The sequence below is a fragment of the Procambarus clarkii genome, chromosome 3 (assembly GCF_040958095.1).
Source record: "Procambarus clarkii isolate CNS0578487 chromosome 3, FALCON_Pclarkii_2.0, whole genome shotgun sequence".
Taxonomy (NCBI): domain Eukaryota; kingdom Metazoa; phylum Arthropoda; class Malacostraca; order Decapoda; family Cambaridae; genus Procambarus; species Procambarus clarkii.
In genome coordinates, this window is record NC_091152.1 from 56,109,583 (window position 1) to 56,127,936 (window position 18,354).

General features: G+C 46.6%; 1 long non-coding RNA gene across 1 annotated transcript; it reads left to right on the forward strand.

Moving 5' to 3' along the window:
* Positions 1-12,809: 12,809 nt before the first annotated feature.
* LOC138368257 (uncharacterized) lies at positions 12,810-13,729 on the forward strand. The gene is made up of 3 exons (XR_011229557.1): positions 12,810-12,880; positions 12,993-13,049; positions 13,259-13,729. It is a non-coding gene; the product is annotated as an uncharacterized lncRNA (long non-coding RNA).
* The last annotated feature ends 4,625 nt before the right edge of the window (positions 13,730-18,354 follow it).

Below are 18,354 nucleotides of genomic sequence, written 5' to 3' on the forward strand. Positions count from 1 at the left end.
TCCTGGTCCTCTGTCTGGGGTTCCCCTTCTTTCTACCCGGTCTGTCGTGTCTTCTGTGTCCTCTTCCTCGTCCCCCTCCGATCCTCCTTCCCATCCTCTTCCTCCATCTATCGGCTCTCCCCACCGCCTGTCGGTGCGGGCGGATGTCCATCGCTCTCCTAACGGCCGTCGTGTGTGCTCTCGTTCGGCTTCTCCTGTTGAGACACTGGAATCCGTTGCCCGGTACGTAGTTGCTGGGACACCGGTCTCTTTAAGTCAGAAGCGTAAGCCTGGCTCCTCTCCTTCCTCTTCCCCGGCGGGTAAGAAGGCTTCGCTTTCTTCCTCAGCTCCTCCTTCTGGCTCTGTTGCTCCTTCCCCTCCCGTTTCAGTGCTTGCGCCCCCTGTTCCTGCTATGGAGGTTTCTTTGGCCCCTGCTTCCCTTTCGGTTGCTGCTCTTGCTGGGGTGCGCTCCCCTCTTTCTACTCCCCCTCTTCCTGCTCCTGTCCTTGACTGCTCCTCTCCGTTGTCTCCTCCTCTTCCTCCTCCTCTTCCTCCTCCTCTTCCTCCTCCTCCTCCTCCTCCTCCTCCGGACCCTGCCCGCCCGCCTCTGATCTGTTCTCCCGTTTCCTTCCCTCCGTCTTTACTCAGTTTACCCATGCCCCCCTAACCCTGACTTTGCTGACCCTGATCCCGACCCTGATATTCTTTAACGTGCTCTGTTGCTCTTTCGCCTTTGTTTCTTCCTTGTTCTCTGTTTTTGTCCTTTCTCTTCTCGTCATTGTCCATTCTTCAATGGAACGTTCGAGGTTATTACGCCAATTTCCTCGAACTCCAACTTCTGATTTCGCGGTTTTCGCCCCTTTGTGTCTGTCTCCAGGAGCCAATGCTTGGTGCTCGTCCTGGTCGTTTTCGTGGCTATTCCTTTCTCTCCCCCCCCCCAGCCATTGCTGGGTCTTCTAATTCTTCTGCTCTCTTGATTCGGGCTGATGTTCCCTTTGTTCCTTTACTTTTTCCTTCGCCTCTCCAATGTTCTGCTGCTCGTATCTTTGTGGGGAAATGGTACACAGTTTGTTCCATTTATCTCCCCCCGAGTGTCCCGCTCTCTCTTCCTGATTTGAAACACCTCCTAGACTCCTTGCCGGAGCCTGTGCTCCTGCTGGGTGACTTCAATTGTCGTCATTCTCTTTGGGGTGACGTTCTGACGAATACCCGGGGTCGCCTCCTTGAGCCGTTTCTCCTCTCTTCTTCCCTGTCTCTTCTGAATTCTGGTGAGCCCACTCATTTGGACTCTCGGACTCGCACCCTTTCTTGTCTTGATCTTTCTCTCTGCTCTTCTTCTCTTTACTTAGATTTCACTTGGCAGGTTCTTGATGACCTCCATGGAAGTGATCATTTCCCCATCCTTGTTTCCTTTTTCTCTTTTCGCCCTTCCCTCTCTTTCCCTAGGTGGCAGTTTGCTATGGCGGACTGGACCCTATTTTCCCTCAGTGCTACTCTCTCTGACCTCTCCCTTCTGCCCCTCTCTCGCGCTCTCCTCCTTTTTCATGACACTGTCTTCAACGCTGCCCTTCGCTCTATTCCTCGCTCTTCCTCTCGGGGTCCACGGAAGTGCGTTCCCTGGTGGAATGCGGACTGCGCTCGGGCTGTCCGCTGTAAGCGTGCAGCCTGGAAGAGGCACCGCCGTAGGCAGACGACCGATTCTTTTCTTTTCTTTCGGAAAGCGAGTGCGGTGGCCCGTAGGGCCATCCGTACGGCTAAACGTGAATGTTGGGCATCTTATGTCTCAACAATTACGTCCGAAACCCCTCTGGCCCAGATCTGGAAGCGTATCCGCAAGATAGCGGGTAAGTTCGTTCCCGATGTTTCACCGGTCCTTCACCTCCATGATACTCTTGTGGCGGACCCGTTGCAGGTCGCTTCCGAACTGGGTTCCCACTTTTCTTCTGTTAGCTCTGGTCTTCATCTTCCCCAATCTTTCCTTCTTCGTAAACCTGTCCTTGAGTCTCGTCCTTTAGATTTCTGCACTCATCTTCAGCTTCCCTATAATGATCCCTTCTCTCTCTCTGAACTTCGTTCTGCCCTGGCCCTCTGCGGTTCTACGGCGGCGGGCTCCGATGGTATTCATTATGAGATGCTTCGCCATCTCCCTCCGAGCACGTCTCAGTATTTACTGAGTCTGTATAATCGGATCTAGGAGTCGTCGTCAGTCCCTGAGGACTGGCTCGATGCCGTTGTCCTCCCTGTTCGCAAACTGGGGTCTCTGGGTACTTCCCCTAAGGACTTTCGCCCTATTGCTCTCACAAGTTGTGTCTGCAAACTCTTTGAACGTATGGTTAACGTTCGTCTGATGTGGTTCCTGGAACACCATCACCTCCTCTCCCCTTCTCAATTTGGTTTCCGCAAGTGCCGCAGCACGACAGATGTCCTGGTGAACTTGGAGGTCTATATTCGTACTGCTTTTGCTGCGAAGACCTCCGTTGTTGCCGTCCTTTTTGACCTAGAAAAGGCTTACGACACCACTTGGCGTTATCATATCCTATCTCAACTTCATTCTTTTGGCCTTCGTGGTCATCTCCCTCTCTTTCTCCGCAGCTTCCTCTCTCGTCGTTCCTTTCGGGTGCGCCTTGGTACCGCTCTCTCTCCCTCTTTTCAGCAATATGAAGGTGTGCCCCAGGGTAGTGTTCTGAGCACTACTCTTTTTCTGGTTGCCCTCAATGGTCTTCTTTCCTCTCTTCCTTCTGGTGTCTTCTCCGCTCTCTATGTCGATGATCTTACCCTTTGTTGTCAGGGTGATGATTCGCCTTTCCTTCAACGCCGGCTTCAACTTGCCATTGATGCCGTGTCGTCTTGGGCCACAGGTCATGGCTTCAAGTTCTCTACTTCTAAGACTTGTGCCATGACTTTTACGCGGTAACGGGTTGTTCTTCGTCCCTCTTTGTCACTTTATGGTCATCCCCTTGAATACAAAGATTCCGCGAAGCTTTTGGGGTTATTCCTTGACACTCGTTTGTCTTGGTCTCCCCATATCTCTTACCTCCGTGTTGAGTGCTCTAAGGCCCTTACCCTCCTTCGGGTCCTGTCCCATACTTCTTGGGGGGCAGATAGGCGCACTCTCCTTGCTTTACATTCCTCTCTCGTCCTGTCTAAGCTCGATTATGGTTGCCCTGCTTACTCATCTGCTTCTCCTTCTACTCTTCGCCGTCTTGATGCTTTGCACCATACTGGGTTGCGTCTCAGTTCTGGTGCCTTTCGTTCGACTCCCATCCTTAGCTTGTATGTTGACACTGGCTTCCTGTCTCTCCAGGACCGCCGTGATCGCTACTGTCTTCGCTATCTTGCGCGGTCCTTGCAACATCCTTCCTCTCGCCTCTGTCGTGCTTTAACTTTTGCCCCTCCTGCGGTTCCTGTTCCTCTTCACCACCTCCCTCTTTCTGTCCGGTTATCTCGCCTACAGGATTCTCTTTCCGTTCGTATTTCTGATGTTTCTCCTCGTGTTGTTCCTTCTTTGCCCCCGTGGAGGGTCCCTCTTCCGCGGTTTTGTACATCCTTGACCCGTATCACTAAAGCTTTTACCCCTCCTACGGTTCTAAAACGCCTTTTCCTCGAGCACTTTTCTTCTCACTCCCGCTCCGTTTCTGTCTTCACCGATGGGTCTAAGTCAGCGGACGGTGTTGGCTACTCTGTTGTTTTTCCTGATCGCACTTATATGTGTCGCTTGCCTCCGGAGACTAGCATCTTTACAGCGGAACTTTATGCTATTCTCTATGCTCTTCGTCTCCTGCTTTCTCGTTGTCAGTCTTCCTTTGTGGTTGTTGTTGACTCTCGTAGTGCCCTCATGGCTCTCGGGTCCTTTAATCCGGTTCATCCAGTAGTTGTCGAGATCCAGCATTGGCTGTTTCTCGTTCACAGTAAATTTAAGTCGGTTGAGTTTTGTTGGGTTCCCAGCCATATTGGTGTGTCTTTAAATGAGCGTGCGGATGCTGCTGCCAAGGAAGCTGTCCGCTCTTGTCCCATCTCTCGCAAAGGCATTCCGTATTCCGACTTTTACCCGGTTATCCATTCCTCAGTCCTTACCCGTTGGCAGGCTTCTTGGTTGTCTGTTACTGGTAACAAGCTACGTACTCTTAAATGTTGTGTTTCCTCGTGGCCGTCCTCCTTCCACCGTAACCGGCGGTGGGAAACAGCTCTGGCGAGGTTGCGTATTGGCCATACTCGCTTAACCCATGGTCACTTGATGGAGCGCCGCCCTGCTCCTTATTGTCCTAGTTGCATTGCCCCTCTTACGGTCGTGCATGTCCTTCTTGAATGTCCTGACTTCCAGGACGAGCGTGTGTCTTGCTTTCCGACCGCCCCTCGCGGTCACCTGTCCCTCGATAGCATTCTTGGTGACTCGGATACTTTTGATATCGTTCGCCTTATGCGTTTTTGTTCTCGTATTGGCATCCTTGGTGATATTTAGCGCCCTCTGATTATTTTGCGTACTTGATGGTGCTACATAGCCTTCCCGGTTTGGTGCCTTCTTTTGATAATTACTTACTTACTTGGACAACTTCCCCGTCGACTGGAGAATAGAAAACTAAAAATATTTTTTTTCAAATTTACACCTCCCTCCTTCCCACCGCTTCACCTATGTACTGCACCTTCCCTTAAGGGGGATCAGATATCCTCCCTTTAAAGGGAAGGTGTAGATAGCTAAGACGATACACATATTTAATAGTCATGAGATAGTGTTTCCATGTTTCAGCAACACACTCATGTTTGTACATTAAGAGACTTCAGTCTCCTGCAACACTGTCTCTCTACTTCCCTCAGGTTCTTGGCCCTTACTGCTATGGCTACCTTGCCTCTCGTTGTGTAGCCCTTGCCTCTCGTTGTGTAGTAAACTCTCTATGATATCGGTCTGTTTGAATTCACAATAATGTAGTCATAGAAGAATATATTTATTCTATAAGAGAAAATGTCAGTCTGCTTTTCTATTAAAAACTGGAGGCCAGACGGTTGGGGCTAGTCTCACCTAAAATGGCATAGGGAATGGTCTGGGGTAGGGGATGATCATAGGCTGGTCAATTACGCCAGAGTTCTAAAGTTAACAGCGTGCCAGCGCTACATTCAGACCACCACGACGACTTTTGGCCCGACCTGCCAGATACACAGCTAAATATCTTCATTACTAACGTTTCAAAAAATAATATTTCTTGTAGTAATATGAACCATTTTTCACTGATTTTGGAGAATGAATAGAAATTTCTTTGTCAATAGTTTGTCCGAACTTGCATAACATATACGATTCCTCTCGCCAAGCCCATTATCAGAGTTAGGGGCAACTATTTTTTTTTTTTTAGTATTTCAAACACTACTAAGCTTTTCTCTCTGGCGACCAACCATACATTAGACAATTATATTTTTTGTAAGAGATTGAGACGACAGATACATGTTAGATTGAGAGGTGGATGGATAGATAGATGGCGGGATTGATGGATGGATGGGTAGATAAGAGATAGATGGGCAAATAAATGGATGGAGAGCTGGGACCATCTCCCTCTCTGCTGGAGGGAGGTGGGTCCAGCTGTCACATACAGGTGAGGATATTTAACTGACAAATTGATTGTTAAAGCTGATAATATCTCGAATTGTTGTATTATTTAATTACACTCAACATTTCGTATATGAAGTCTTGATTAATTTAAATATATATTTTCTCATTAAAATGTTGATAATTTTGAATGACAATACTTTAAGTACTCCAAAAAATATTTTATTATTCAATCAATATTCAAAATATTAATAATTGTTATTCTTTTATTATTCATTTCCCTTCAACCTTAACACTGGTCAGCAATATATATTTTATTCAGCTTTCACGAATACTTCGTCGTGGGCAGGAAATATATAGCTCTCTGTGGGCTCCCAGGATTGGTACTGAAACCGGTTTGAATATTCAGGATTTTTCCCCTCACAGAATACTATATTCCAATCATGATTATTTTTTTAGTTTCCATTACTGCTGCGTAGTAGTAGTAGTAGTAGTAGGCATCCACCAGTCTCAGGAGAGTATGGAGTTGCGCTCTGGTTGTGGGTCTGGAGCGGCCTCTCCAGGGCGCAAAGCCAGGTTAGGTTGACGCGGGGAAGAAGCTGTCACCCATGCAGCAGGTCCCCCCCCCCTCTCCACGGCGCCAAAAGTTCTGCTGGGTACATAAACGTTAACAGTGTATAGAGGGCTCGAACCTGGGTCATTCTCGCTTGTTATGCAAGCGGCAAAAGACCTTGCCCATTACACCACACGGTTGTTATTCATTATGGAATTAGAATCAATAAATCCCAATGTTGGGAAGGCATTGTTGACGCTTTTTGGCGTCAACAATGCTGCAAAGTCAACCAATAGTACCAAGTTGACGAACATTGCTCACTGGATCTTCCCTTTACACCAACGCAACATTTTTGAACATCTTATACTTAAACACTTTATTATATTATTTATTATACACTTTTATTTGATTTATTAATTTGTTTAATTATTATTAATTTGTTTATTATACACTTAAAATACAAAACTTTATTGGACACAATTTTAGTACGAGGCTGGTGACAAATGTTTAGAATTAAAAATGATGTTGTAAATGTATGTGTAATGACAGACGATGAGTCACAATAACGGGGCTGAAGATATAATGACCAAACCACACATTAGAAGATGGAGTAAACGACGACGTTTCGGTCCGTCCACGACCATTATCAAGTCGTGTGCTGGATAATGGTCCACAACGGACCGAAACGTTGTCGTTTACTCCATCTTCTAATGTTTGGTTTGGTCATCATATAGCTAATGACTTCCAATATTACTCGAACAAAATAGAATCTCCGTTTTGTAACATATTTTTGTATTCAAAATATGCAGTTCCAGTTTGCGGACTTCAAAGAAAATTCTAGTTAGTGATGTACATAAAAATATAATATATATGAAGAATAATTATGAATTAACATTTATTGTTCATTACTTGAATCCAATATTTAGAGAGATGCCACGACTAAGCATGTCATCGATGACTGCCAATACCAGCCACAAATTTATACAATTACCATGAAAACTAAGTATTTTTTTAAATATTTTTGTGTTGTATGTACTCAATAATATTACCCCATTTCTCTCAAGCCATCTTCTCTTCCCTTTTAGTCGCAGGTCATCCTTAACCCTATCACAAGTCTGGAGGAGTTTACTGTTCCCAACACCTCCCCCCCCCTCGCCGGGTCGCAGTGTGCAGGAAACTTGGCTCTAAGATGTCCTTCAGTGATCCGCCTTTGATCCACGATAATCACAGATATCCATGATCAAAGGTATCTTTGATCCATCAGAGGTATTTGAGGGAAGATTTGCCACGCTGGCAAATCCCGTAGGTGGTCTTCAGCTGTCCCATAAGGTGAGGCATTCTTGGTGAAAACCTTCAGTTATACATGGAAAAAACAGGAGAGGAAGAGTTATCCTCCAATTCTAGTTTAGTGCCCCCTGTCCCGTTTAAAAGGACTTATCTGGGTTCTTACGGGGGACTATCATAGTTTACAATTGATGGAGGATCTCCTCGGTTCCTGAAATTAGTCCATAGGTGTTCCTGGTATTGTCGTTACTGCTGATGAGCGGCTTCGTACATGTACCCATGGAGTAGGGCAGCGATTTCTTGCGCGATAGAGGATGACTCGATGAGAAATGAAGATATGCGGGTAGATTTGTTGGCTTGTAGTAGATATTGGTCGGTAGGCTTCTACTCGGTGGTTCATTGATGTTAACTCTGGACCCCAGGTGTATGGTGTGGTACCCCTGGACCCCAGGTGTAGGGGTGTGGTACCCTGGACCCCAGGTGTAGGGGGGGTGGTACCCCTGGACCCCAGGTGTAGGGGGTGTGGCACCTCTCGACCCCAGGTGTATGGGTGTGGTACCCCTGGACCCCAGGTGTAGGGGTGTGGTACCCCTGGACCCCAGGTGTAGGGGTGTGGTACCCCTGGACCCCAGGTGTAGGGGTGTGGTACCCCTGGACCCCAGGTGTATGGGTGTGGTACCCTGGACCCCAGGTGTAGGGGGTGTGGTACCCCTGGACCCCAGGTGTAGGGAGTGTGGTACCCCTGGACCCCAGGTGTAGGGGGTGTGGTACCCCTGGACCCTAGGTGTAGGGGTGTGGTACCCTGGACCCCAGGTGTAGGGGGGGGTGGTACCCCTGGACCCCAGGTGTAGGGAGTGTGGTACCCCTGGACCCCAGGTGTAGGGGGGTGGTACCCCTGGACCCCAGGTGTAGGGGGGTGGTACCCCTGGACCCCAGGTGTAGGGGGTGTAGTACCCCTGGACCCCAGGTGTAGGGGTGTGGTACCCCTGGACCCCAGGTGTAGGGGGTGTGGTACCCCTGGACCCCAGGTATAGGGGGTGTGGTACCCCTGGACCCCAGGTGTAGGGGGGGTGGTACCCCTGGACCCCAGGTGTAGGGAGTGTGGTACCCCTGGACCCCAGGTGTAGGGGGGTGGTACCCCTGGACCCCAGGTGTAGAGGGGTGGTACCCCTGGACCCCAGGTATAGGGGGTGTGGTACCCCTGGACCCCAGGTGTAGGGGGTGTGGCACCTCTCGACCCCAGGTGTATGGGTGTGGTACCCCTGGACCCCAGGTGTAGGGGGGGTGGTTGGTACCTCTGGACCCCAGGTGTAGGGGTGTGGTACCTGTGGACCCCAGGTGTAGGGGTGAGGTACCCCTGGACCCCAGGTGTAGGGGTGTGGCACCTCTGGACCCCAGGTGTAGGGGTGTGGCACCTCTGGACCCCAGGTGAAGGGGTGTGGTACCCCTGGACCCCAGGTGTAGGGATGTGGCACCTCTGGACCCCAGGTGTAGGGGGTGTGGTACCTCTGGACCCCAGGTGTAGGGGTGTGGTACCCTGGACCCCAGGTGTAGGGGGGGGGTGGTACCCCTGGACCCCAGGTGTATGGGTGTGGTACCCTGGACCCCAGGTGTAGGGGGTGTGGTACCCTTGGACCCCAGGTGTAGGGGGTGTGGTACCCTGGACCCTAGGTGTAGGGGGGGGGGTGGTACCCCTGGGCCCCAGGTGTATGGGTGTGGTACCCTGGACCCCAGGTGTAGGGGGTGTGGTACCCCTGGACCCCAGGTGTAGGGGTGTGGTACCCTGGACCCCAGGTGAAGGGGTGTGGTACCCCTGGACCCCAGGTGTAGGGGGTGTGGTACCCCTGGACCCCAGGTGTAGGGGTGTGGTACCCTGGACCCCAGGTGTAGGGGGTGTGGTACCCCTGGACCCCAGGTGTAGGGATATGGACCTCTGGACCCCAGGTGAAGGGGTGTGGTACCCCTGGACCCCAGGTGTAGGGATGTGGCACCTCTGGACCCCAGGTGTAGGGGGTGTGGTACCTCTGGACCCCAGGTGTAGGGGTGTGGTACCCTGGACCCCAGGTGTAGGGGGGGGGTGGTACCCCTGGACCCCAGGTGTATGGGTGTGGTACCCTGGACCCCAGGTGTAGGGGGTGTGGTACCCTTGGACCCCAGGTGTAGGGGGTGTGGTACCCTGGACCCTAGGTGTAGGGGGGGGGTGGTACCCCTGGACCCCAGGTGTATGGGTGTGGTACCCTGGACCCCAGGTGTAGGGGATGTGGTACCCCTGGACCCCAGGTGTAGGGGTGTGGTACCCTGGACCCCAGGTGAAGGGGTGTGGTACCCCTGGACCCCAGGTGTAGGGGGTGTGGTACCCCTGGACCCCAGGTGTAGGGGTGTGGTACCCTGGACCCCAGGTGTAGGGGGTGTGGTACCCCTGGACCCCAGGTGTAGGGGTGTGGTACCCTGAACCCCAGGTGTAGGGGGGGGTACCCCTGGACCCCAGGTGTAGGGGGTGTGGTACCCCTGGACCTCAGGTGTAGGGGGTGTGGTACCCCTGGACCCCAGGTGTAGGGGGTGTGGTACCCCTGGACCCCAGGTGTAGGGGGGGTGGTACCCCTGGACCCCAGGTGTAGGGGGTGTGGTACCCCTGGACCCCAGGGGTAGGGGGGTGTGGTACCCCAGGGGTAGGGGGGTGTGGTACCCCAGGAGTAGGGGGGTGTGGTACCCCTGGACCCCAGGTGTAGGGGGTGTGGTACCCCAGGGGTAGGGGGGTATGGTACCCCAGGTGTAGGGGGGTGTGGTACTCCAGGTGTAGGGGGGTGTGGTACCCCAGGTGTAGGGAGTTGTGGTACCCCAGGTGTAGGGGGGTGTGGTACCCCAGGTGTAGGGGGGTGTGGTACCCCAGGTGTAGGGGGGTGTGGTACCCCAGGTGTAAGGGGGGTGTGGTACCCCAGGGGTAGGAGAGGTGTGGTACCCCCAGGTGTTGGAGGGGTGTGGTACCCCAGATGTAGGAGGGGTGTGGTACCCCAGGGGTAGGAGGGGTATGGTTTCCCCCAGGGGTAGGGGGGGTATGGTACCCCAGGTGTAGGGGGGTGTGGTACCCCAGGTGTAGGGGGTGTGGTACCCCAGGTGTAGGGGGTGTGGTACCCCTGGACCCCAGGTGTAGGGGGTAGTAGTAGGGATGACGTGCCACAGGTAACTTTTTTTTTCAGGCCAGAGATCACCTGTGGGACGTACGGCCAACAGGTAACTTTTGTTCGAGGTCCAATATCCTGCGTGAGAGTGAGGGTTTTCAGGTAAATTTTGTGTCACAGATTTTAGAAGTTGTTAAAGTTCTTATGATGAAAATAATTTCCGAGACTTAGAAGTTTGTTAAAGGTCTTATGGGAGAAATTCAAATTCGTGTTTATGAGCCAGGGTTTTCATGTAAATTTTGTCAGTCACAGATTTTAGAAGTTGTTAAAGTTCTTATAATGAAAATAATGTCATACGAGTTTGTTAAAGTTCTTATGATGAAAATAATTTCAGAGACTTAGAAGTTTGTTAAAGTTCTTATCATGAAATAATGTCATACGAGCTTTGTTAAAAGTTCTTATTTGTTTCTTACTTAGAAACTTGTATATTGCTATATATCTTATTCATTTCCCTGCCATCCCCCCTCCCTCACCTTTCCCTCCCCCTGCATCCCCCACTTGTACCTCACACCCCCTCCCTCCCCCCTTACCTGCAATCTGTCGCCTCACCTGTGTTTACTTTTAGACCGTCAGCCAGACGCGGCCTTCAGGTTACCTCTTATCTTATCTTATCTTCTCCATAATATCTGGACCGTCCCTCTCTCTCTCTCTCTCTCTCTCTCTCTCTCTCTCTCTCTCTCTCTCTCTCTCTCTCTCTCTCTCCTCTTCATATTATTCTCTCTTCCTATTTTTCTGACATCGTAATGTTTTATTCCTTTTTTTCATTAACCAGTCAGTTTTACACAAATCAACTGAAGCATCTCAATGTAACCTTTATTACTGAAACTGCCTCCGAGACTATCTAAGCTGGCACCAGCTACCTGCCCCCGGGCTATCTGCCCGAGGCAATCATCACCTGATTACCTGCCCTGACATCTACCAGTCATTGTCAGCGTTCGCCACCGTAATAATTTTTATATATACATTAGGCGTTAATAAAACATATTTATTTATTTATAATTTATTTAGTCATCTAATTCTTAGTTTACACAATGTATAATAAAGGAGTTTATTCCCAGTATTCGCCGATGATGATGATGATGAAGATTAAGCCACCCAAAAGGTGGCACGGGCATGAATAGCCCGTAAGTGGTGGCCTTTTTAAGCCATTTACCAGTATCAAGAGCTGATACTGGAGATCTGTGGAGGTGCGAATGCACCCTGCATGATGGGAGATGTCTCTTTTGTGAATGTGTTTAAGATGAAGATGAAGCCACCCAATAGGTGGCACGGGCATGAATTGGTAAGTGGTGGCCCTTTTGAGCCATCACCAGTATCAATAGATGATACTGGAGATCTGTGGAGGTGCGACTGCACCCAGCGTGACGGGAGATGTCTCCCGTGTTTTAAACAGATGAAGAAGATGAAGATGAAGCCACCCAAAAGGTGGCCCGGGCATGAATAGCTCGTAAGTGGTGGCCCTTTCGAGCCATCACCAGTATCAAGAGCTGATACTGGAGATCTGTGGAGGTGCAAGTGCACTCTGCGTGACGGGAGATGTCTCCCATGAATGTGTCCAAGATGACGATTAAACCATCCAAAAGGTGGCACGGGCATGAATAGCCCGTAAGTGGTGGCCCTTTTGAGCCATTACCAGTATCAAGAGCTGATACTGGAGATCTGTGGAGGTGCAACTGCACCCTGCGTTACGGGAGATGTCTCCCGGACCAAGTGTGTGGTGTGGTGTGCAGTATTCGCCAATCATTCTCGCTATTAATAAAACAGCCAAACGCTCACTCAGGGGCACACTATTGTTATTACGCTCATTCAGGGGCCCCCTCAGATCGCCTAAGGTCAAAGTCTTAGAGACCTACACTTTCAGTCAACATTCAATCTTCATCCTGTTCACAAGGTTCCCCCAGCATAGTCATATCATCATCATGTCAGTGTGTCCCCTGTGCCTGTCTCCTCTCAACAACGAAATCGGGCATGTGTGTCAAACACGATGTTTAACATGCCTAGGTGAAATGTCCATCAACGCTCTTCAAGAATGCAGACTGTACTGTATAGGATGCAACGGGACTACGCCGCCTGGACATTTTGACGTAACCTGTACCAGCTGTGGACAACTCTATTGTGCAAATCGTAAGTACCGCTCTTCTCGCACATTCAATAAACTTTCAAAGAAAATATATATCTGAAACACACATACATACATACAGACAGACAGTCAATTTATATATATTATTCTTATTTCAGTTCATGGTTCTACTTCCTGCCCGTACTGTCGTTGGTCCGTTAACCAGGAACCTCCCACCAAAGCCAGAAACGTCATTGAACCTCCACCCAAACGCCGTCGCATCATAAATAACCGTACGTTTTCACAATAATTTTCGTAATTTAAAAAGCTAATAATTATATATTTTTTTAAGCAAGTGTATAAATAAGTAATATATACTCATACAGAAAAATGTTTCCATTACAGGAGTTCCTATTCGTGATCAAGAGAATCTCATACTTGGTGGAATCAACATCCCAGCTCGTAAGTAATATTATTATTTATCTGTAATTCAGTTTTTCCTCTTATTTAGACTTTTTGTTTTTCCTCTTAATAATAAATCCTCTTATTTAGACGATATTTTCCTCTTAAAGTTACAAACATTGTTTTCCTATTAAGGTTTTCAAATCCTCTTAATGTTTTCAAATTTGCTTTCCTCTTAATGTTTATTCATTGCTAATATTATATTACAGAATCGCCCCTGGATTCAACCCAACCCTCTGAGTGGAGCACACCTGTACGCAGTCAACCCCAGCTGTCCCAGGAGCTAGAAGAAGATGCACCAGACGGCAACCTGCAGGCTTCCTCAGATGAAGAAGAAGACAATCAACCCCCTGTTCATGACATATCAGATGAAGAAGTCAACGCTCCGGATTCCCCAGAGGTACTTAACTTAGATAACGTTTTTCCGCGAGTGTTAGAAGTCATACACCATTTCGAAGGATCATTCTCGAGACATTCTTTCTCCATTCCCGGTCATTTAGACGCTGACCCCAGCGTATATATAAATAGGTATAGGGAATTTTTTATAGAATATATAGACAATCAGTTCAGACAAATACAGGAAGAATTCCCTCCCTCATTTCACATTTACCCTGACGTAAGCCTAATTTTGCAAAAACTTAATCATGCCGACGATCAATATGAAATATTAGACAAAGTATTTTCAATTAGAGGCGAAACTCAGACTGTTACACAGGAAGAGGTGGAAGTTCTCGTAAATTCATGGGTTGACGAAATGTCCGCTAAAATTGACGAATGCCTAAAAAATGTCCAATCCTCAAGTGTAGGAATTCATTCAATGTCAGGCTTTGCCATTAATTTTTCATATATTCGCCACCCTATGCGCCTTGGATCTTACGTACCATATCCTGCAAAATTAAAGGGTAAAGAATCGGTATTTAATCCTGAAAGTGAAGGAGATGAGTGTTTGTTACAGTGCATTGCAGCGTATAAAAACTTAGCATAGGGCAGGACTATGAATAACGTTAGACGACATTACAAAAGCCTTCGATGGTGTAGAAGATTCGTAGTATGGGCAGATGAAGTCAGATTCCCCGTATCATTTGATAACCTCAAGAAAATAGAGAAGCTTAACAAAATTTCTATTTATATTTATACAATAACTCATGAAAGTAACAGATACTATCTTAGTTTAGCTAGGAAAAGCCAGGAAAAGTATGCCGATAAAGTCCCTTTGTTGTTATTAGAAGGCAAGCATCTTTGTCTGATCAAGGACTTTGATAAATTTGTAAAGAATATTAACCATAACTACGGTAGAATTCCTAACACTCATAAATTCTGCAAAATTTGTCTTTTGCATGCTCCCTTAGATGAAATTCAAGCTCACGAAGAGTCATGCACTGTATCCCAAGTATTTTCGTTCTATAATCCTAATGATAAAATCAGTTTTAAAAATTACGGTAGGACCTATAGCCCAACTCACACCGCCTATTACGATTTTGAATGTCTTTTAGACCGTCAAAATCCTAGAGGCATGGTGGAATGTAAGCATAAAGCAATTGCTTATGCTTACATGATTTAGACAGGGAATTCAATGTCGTAGAAACGTATTCATACGTAGGCCCAGACGCGGTTAATCATTTTATTACAAAGCTAGAAGCCTCATGGAAAGCTATTCATGCTCAGCTCCCCAACTTCCCTAAGAACTTATCTAGAGAACAGGAAAGAATGTTTCAAAGACAAAATACGTGTCAATTGTGTCATCAAACTTTCAAGAATAAGAAAGATAAACATAGACATCATAATCATGCTATTCAGGAAAATAATTACTTAGGTGCTTATTGTGCTCGTTGCAATTTACAATGTAAAAATGCTCGTAGATACTTGACCACATTTTCCCATAATGCTGCCTATGATCTTGGAATTATACTTAAAGAACTGCCCAAAAATCCTCGCCGCGATGTAGAAATTCTAACCAAGGAAGGATTGAAATTTATGCAAGTCATCATAGGTGAACTTAAATTCCCAGATAGCCTAGCTCTCCTTAATGGGTCATTAGGAACCTTAGCAAGCGAGCACGTTGCCAGTAAGAAACCCACCAAGTACACTGAACACATACTAAATGGCGTATCCGATGAAGCTAAAGCTCTGTTAATTAAAGGTAAACAAAGCCTATGTTATGATTATATTTCTTCCATGGACGTGTTAGATGAACCTCAGCTCCCATCGCGAGATAAGTTTTACAATGTTTTACATGATGCTCCACTGTCTGAAGAAGATTATAACAATGCTCTTAAAGTATTTAATTTAGGGAACTGTACAAACATCAAGGATTACCTCATGTTATATTTAAAAGTTGACGTGGGAATGCTAGTTGATATATTTACACTTTGGCGAACATCACTGAAAGAAATTTATGAACTAGATATTGTTTTCTATGTATCACTTCCTAGTTACGCTTGGGACGAGTTCTTATTAAAATCAAAAGTTGTACTTGACTATGTGTATGATCAGAATGTATATGATTTGTTGAGAAGGAATCTTAGAGGGGGGTTCACATCTTCCATAAGACAATTTACACAGGCTGTTAACGAGCACACTACATCTAACCCTAGCTCTGATGACGATACTCACATTTTGTACCATTTTACTAGTGTGTCCCATTCTTCAACTACTTTTCAGACCATTATAGTCAGAAAAGGATTGCTGTGGATTTTGCATATAATCTAACTGATAATGTTAATTGAATGTTGAGTTTCATGCGCAGGGCTTCAGTTGTTTCACATTCCAACAAGTAGTATAATAATGACGCCTCTGCATATGTTCTACAGATATGACATTCTTTAACTATTAGACAAAGGAGCATAAGAATAAAGGTAACTGCAGAGTGCCTTTTGGCCCATACGATGCTTCTCCTATTTATAACCACCCAATCCCACTCATATATGTGTCCAACACACGATTGAGACAATCAAGGGACCCCCACCTACACTACGTTACATGGTAATTGCTTCCACAAATCAACAACCATGTTACCGAACTAGTATTAACACAGTTTTTTTGTAAACCAAAACTTATTCATTTATACCTATTGTTCCGGGTCCTGACTTGTGTGATTCTTTTTATACCATATTAATATCTCCTTTGTTATGGCCCTTCATTAACTTGTTTTACTGTACACTTCAATCAGTTATGATTAGTAAGAATTTAAAACCAAAGGATCAATGCATGAATGTTCGTAATAAGCAAATAGGACACTGGGATTTATTAATCGAAGTATTAGTAACAAGACACCTGGTGTTGTTCTTCAGCAATATCTTAGCTATATATATAGGTAAATATAGATTTATAGCTACATATAGATATATAGCTATAGCTATAACCAATGGGGCTATGGTTAGGCCCCATTTAGATTATGCAGTTCAGTTTTGGTCGCAGTACTATGTAATGGATATAAATTTACTTGAACGTGTCCAGCGTAGGATGAAAAAGTTAATTCCCCAAATTAGAAATCTTTCCTATGAAGAAAGATTAACACAGCTTAAATTGCATTCACTGGAAAGGCAAAGAGTTAGGGGGTGACATGATAGAGGTTTACAAGTGGATGAATGGACATAACAAAGGAAATGATATGAATCACATGTGGCATTCTTCCAAGAAAGGGAGTGGGAAATGAATGGATGTCAGGGGCACTTGGGGTCAATTGCCGGCTGGAAAGATATTGCAAATCAAATGCAATATCTTTCATAGACAACTGGGAACACTTCTATGGAAGAAATGAAATGTATGCTCGTGATGGGGTGCATCTATCGAGAGCTGGGGTTGTTGCTGTTGCGAACTCGTTGGAAGAAGTGGTTACAGGTGTTTGTTTGGATTTAAAGTGTTAGTAGATAGAGGTATGGGAATTAATTTGGAGGAAGGAGATAATAAAAGTATTTGTTTGTGGGAGAAAGGAATTGGCAAAATGATCAGGGAAAGAGAAGGGCCTCAAAATAACAATTCACTTAGGGTATATTACACTAACAGTAGAAGTCTAAGAAATAAAATTAACGAATTAAATGCTCTTGTCTGCACAGAAAAAATAGATATTATTGCACTTAATGAAACGTGGATGAATGTAGAAAATAGAGAACTAAATAGCAGTCTCCGTGGTGTAGTGGTAAGACACTCGCCTGGCGTTCCGCGAGCGCTATGTCATGGGTTCGTATCCTGGCCGGGGAGGATTTACTGGGCGCAATTCCTTAACTGTAGCCTCTGTTTAACGCAACAGTAAAATGTGTACTTGGATGAAAAAACGATTCTTCGCGGCAGGGGATCGTATTCCAGGGACCATAGGATTAAGGACTTGCCCGAAACGCTACGCGTACTAGTGGCTGTACAAGAATGTAACAACTCTTGTATATATCTCAAAAAAAAAAAAAAAAAACTATTAGCTGAATATCAAATAAATGGATTTAAACTATTTCACACAGATAGATATATGAGACGAGGAGGGGGAGTAGCCATATATGTTAGGGACAATCTGAAATGTAGTCTCAAAGAGGGAATCAAAACTGAGCCACACTCAGAAACTATTTGGATAGAATTATACGAAAAAGCAAATAATATTATAATAGGAGTTATATATAGGCCACCAAATTTAGACAGAATGGAAGCAAAGCATCTATGGGATGAAATATCTAGGGCATCTAGATCTAACAGTATTTACGTCATGGGTGACTTTAATTTTAGTGGAATAAACTGGTTGAACAAAACAGGGAATAGTGAAGCAGAAGATTTTCTAGAATTAATTGACGATTGCTTTCTTACGAAACACATTAAGGAACCAACACGGGAAAATAATATTTTAGATTTAGTGTTAACTAACAGGGAAACACAAATTAATGACATCGAAATAGGGAGTTGTTACGAACCCGGATCCGAGGTCCGAGCACGGAGTCGTGACAACCGCGCCATCTGTGGGTCAGCTCCCGAAACCCCCGCCAAACGGACGGCGACACCTGGTGAGGACAGCGTGTACTGGCCTCGAGGACCAGTTTCCAGTCTGGTTCAGCGCTCAACACCGCCGCCACTGACCTCTGGTGAGGTGGTGCTCCGACGACAGCGCCATCTATGGACTGGATACGTCAGGTGTTTATGCCCGAGCCCGTAAGTGAGGTGTTTTAGTGTCCCAGTTATTGATGACGTGTCTGCTTACAGAGCCGACCTGGGACTGCTGTGATGGAAGTGGAGTCAGTCTACCCGAGGCAGCCAGTCTCCATACCTTGAACGTTGCTGCAGCTGTTGTGAAGTCGTCCCCCCGGAAGAACACTGTGGTGTGTTAGCC